The sequence below is a fragment of the Idiotropiscis lumnitzeri genome, unplaced genomic scaffold (assembly GCF_059441095.1).
Source record: "Idiotropiscis lumnitzeri isolate Australia: NSW breed Sydney's pygmy pipehorse unplaced genomic scaffold, RoL_Ilum_1.0 HiC_scaffold_25, whole genome shotgun sequence".
NCBI lineage: Eukaryota > Metazoa > Chordata > Actinopteri > Syngnathiformes > Syngnathidae > Idiotropiscis > Idiotropiscis lumnitzeri.
The window spans coordinates 440118-444597 of record NW_028283563.1 but is presented as its reverse complement, the minus strand read 5'-3'; positions in this window follow the sequence as shown (position 1 = coordinate 444597).

Below are 4480 nucleotides of genomic sequence, written 5' to 3'. Positions count from 1 at the left end.
ATATGACGGGGGCGGGGCTTCAAAGTTTTCACTTAAGATTTCCTTCGCCGCAATGGACAAAATGCTTAATAACTCTCCTGCACATGCTGCTAAAAATCCAAAACTTCACATGTACATAAAAAGTCTGTACCTGAAGACATCTATATGTTTATATTCAGTTATACACCTTGCGCCAATCAATATCATTTTTTACATTTTGACGTACTGCACGGTGCCCTTTTAACGAATCTGATTGAAAATTGGCTAGAAAAGACTCAAGACATTGATCTTACTCTATCCCTATTTTTGTGACTTTCCTTCGAAGGGCGTGGCTATTACGGTGCCGCAGAGTCTGATTATTCTCCGTGGCAACAAAAGTTCCTGCAAAATGATTCAGATGATCCATCTTCTCGAAATTTTTCACATTTGAGGATATTCAGGCCCTGAAGACGGCTGCCAACTTATTTTTGATCGCAGTGGTAGCGCCACCAACTGGTTAAAACAAATACAAATTATTTTCGTTGATGTTTTTCTCCGGGCAGGTGAACAAAATCTACCTTATATTTGCTCGGATGAGTGTTTAGGCCTTGAGCATGTCACAATACGAAAGTCTTTCGCCTTCTTCAGAGTGTCACATGATGCTGTCTTGTGACCCGTCTTTATCAGCTGATGTTCCATGAGGGCGTGACTTACTTGTCACAAGAATGAAGGCAAGTCACGCCCCCCGCTGTCCGTTCACTCCGCCAAGATGCTGGTCCAGGTGGTAGAGAGGATGAAGGCTCCCTTGTCTCTGTTCATGGTTTTTATGCCTCGCTTGCAGATCTCAATGGCCTCTCTGATCCAGCACTGTTGTTTGTTCTCTTCTGTGCGGATGACCCTGCCCTTCTCCCGGTCCATGATGTGGTTTTCCCTTTTGCAGTGGTCAGTGATTGCTGATTTGTAATGTTCATGTTGTGCTTGTTCTTTTACTGCTCTGATTTTTTTCATTTTTTTGACAGGTAAGTCACACCCTCATGGAACATCAGCTCAAGACACCATCATGCGACATTCTGAAGAAGGCGAAAGACTCGCCGAAACATGTCAGGTAAAAAATTAACCTAAAACATAATTGTCTGCTTTTAATGAATCAGTCAAATATCAATAATAAGAAGACAAAATGAACCTAATACAAATAAATGAATGCTTAATAACTCCCCTGCACATGCTCCTAAAAATCCAAACCTTCACCTGTAAATAAAACGTCCCGACCTGAAGACATCGTAATGTTATTATTTTGTTATACACACAGTGCCGCCAAGTGGAATCAAAAATTTGTTTTTATTTTAATTTTCACGTACTGCACGGTGCCCTTTTGACGAATCCGACTGAAAATTAGTCAGAAAAGACTCAAGACAATGATCTTACTCTCTGCCGAATTTTGTGACGTTTTGGCAAAAGGCGTGGCTATTAAGGTGCTGAAAAGTCCGATTGTACTCTGTGGCAACAAAAGCTCCGGCAACATGACTCAGATGATCCTATCTTCTCGAAGTTGTACACATTTGAGGATACTTCAGCCCTGAAGACATCTACCAACTTATTTTACATCGTAGTAGTAGCGCCACCAACTGGTAAAAGCTAATACAAGTTATTTTCTTGGATGTTTTTCTCCGTGCAACTCAACAAGGTCGCCCTCATATATGCTCGGATGACTGTTTCGGCCATGAGGATGTCACAATACGAAATTCGTCCTTTTTCGTGAAAAGTTGTGGGAGTGGCATTGCACTGTTCGGCAATAAAACAAAGCTGATTATGAGGTTCTAAATATGAACGACAACTCGTAAAACTTTACACACACATCAGGCCGAGCAAATTTATCAATATTTTATACGTTAGTTGTGCAGCTTTTTTGAAATGGCTCGCCATGGCCCTCGAGAAATGTTAAAAAAAGCAGCTCTGGTTGAGTGTTTCACCTCGCTTTTTGTAAATTTTATGGAGTACAGTGAACCCTCGGTTATCGCGGTTAATGGGGACCAAGACCACCCGCGAAAACTGAAAATCCGCGAAGTAGCGGCGCACCTTCAAAAATGCTTAAAAAAAATATACAATATATATAATAAATATATATATATATATATATATATATATATATATATATATATATATATATATATATATATATATATATATATATATATACGGGGAGAGAGAAAGTGAAATTCATGTTATAACAAAAAAACCAAATTATTATTAAAACGTATTATTTTTTTATTCCCCAGCCATTCTTTTAGTATTTATTTAATTACTCCAACTTTTACCTGCTGGTACGCCGTCCGGTGTGCCCTGTGAAATGAAAGGTGGCATTCTTTATTTATTTATTCATTTATTCATTCATAACTGACAGCCTCGCGCTCCGCTCGTGCCCGGGCAGAAGAGGTGCTCCAATTTGGCTTAACTGTGACACACGCCCGCCCTCCTCCCCCGGAGCTTCCATTCGGTTAAACTTAGGGGCCGCTTGGCACCGCCCGTGCCCGGGGAAGGTGCTCCTCTTCGGCTTACTGTGACGCGAGCATGCCCTCCTCCTCCGGAGCTTCCATTCGGTTAAACTTAGGGGCCGCTTGGAACCGCCCGTGCCCGGGGAAGGTGCTCCTCTACGGCTTAACTGCCACGCACGCCGGCCGGAGCTCTGGTACGGTCCGAACCGCGCGAAACGTCGCCACCGATCGTGTCCGGGGGAACGTGCTCTTCTTCGTCCACTCTCCTCTTCGCCCACGCTCTTCTTCGGCGCACGCCGGCCGTCTAACCGCTCCAGCGCCCCGTCGTGCCGCTCGGCGAAACTACAATGCCCCCGAATATTTTTTAGACCCGCGAAGCACTGAACCCGCGAAAGGTGAACCGCGAAGTAGCGAGGGTTCACTGTATGTATAAGACCAAGACCTACAAAAAAGTCTCTTGGAGCAATGAGCTAGGTTTTACAAGAAGTCGGCCATTTTGAATTTACTTAAAAGGGGGCGGGTCACAACAATGGACTTTGTGTAGAAATTATTATTGGGGCCCGAGCAGCGACCGCGGCGAGGTCCCTATTGTTTTTGTAGAAATTATTATTATTATTATTTTTCCGATTGTTCGATCGCAATTTTGACCCCCGAAACATGCACAAAAACTCACCAAACTTGGCAGTCTCATCGGGCATGGCGAAAAATTTGATATTTTAACGTCTAATATGAACAGGAAGTGAGTTATGAATTTTTGAAAGTCCGACTTTTGCCCTTTTTTGCATGTTTACAGGGGTCATTCTTTTGCACCCTGATCCTAAAGGCTTCATCTGATTGCCTTAAAATTCTGTCTGTAGCATCTGAAGACCTGGGACAAACACTGGGGCTAAAATTTTTTGTTTCCGAAATACTATATGACGGGGGCGGGGCTTCAAAGTTTTCACTTAAGATTTCCTTCGCCGCAATGGACAAAATGCTTAATAACTCTCCTGCACATGCTGCTAAAAATCCAAAACTTCACATGTACATAAAGAGTCTGTACCTGAAGACATCTATATGTTTATATTCAGTTCTACACCTTGCGCCAATCAATATAATTTTTTACATTTTGACGTACTGCATGGTGCCCTTTTAACGAATCCGATTGAAAATTGGCTAGAAAAGACTCAAGACATTGATCTTACTCTCTCCCTATTTTTATGACTTTCCTTCAAAGGGCGTGGCTATTACGGTGCCGCAGAGTCTGATTATTCTCCGTGGCAACAAAAGTTCCTGCAAAATGATTCAGATGATCCATCTTCTGGAAATCTTTCACATTTGAGGATATTCAGGCCCTGAAGACGGCTGCCAACTTATTTTTGATCGCAGTGGTAGCGCCACCAACTGGTTAAAACAAATACAAATTATTTTCGTTGATGTTTTTCTCCGGGCAGGTGAACAAAATCTACCTTATATTTGCTCGGATGAGTGTTTAGGCCTTGAGCATGTCACAATACAAAAGTCTTTCGCCTTCTTCAGAGTGTCACATGATGCTGTCTTGTGACCCGTCTTTATCAGCTGATGTTCCATGAGGGCGTGACTTACCTGTCACAAGAATGAAGGCAAGTCACGCCCCCCGCTGTCCGTTCACTCCGCCAAGATGCTGGTCCAGGTGGTAGAGAGGATGAAGGCTCCCTTGTCTCTGTTCATGGTTTTTATGCCTCGCTTGCAGATCTCAATGGCCTCTCTGATCCAGCGCTGTTGTTTGTTCTCTTCTGTGCGAATGACCCTGCCCTTCTCCCGGTCCATGATGTGGTTTTCCCTTTTGCAGTGGTCAGTGATTGCTGATTTGTAATGTTCATGTTGTGCTTGTTCTTTTACTGCTCTGATTTTTTCATTTTTTTGACAGGTAAGTCACACCCTCATGGAACATCAGCTGATAAAGACGGGTCTCAAGACACCATCATGCGACACTCTGAAGAAGGCGAAAGACTCGCCGAAACATGTCAGGTAAAAAATTAACCTAAAACATAATTGTCTGCTTTTAATGA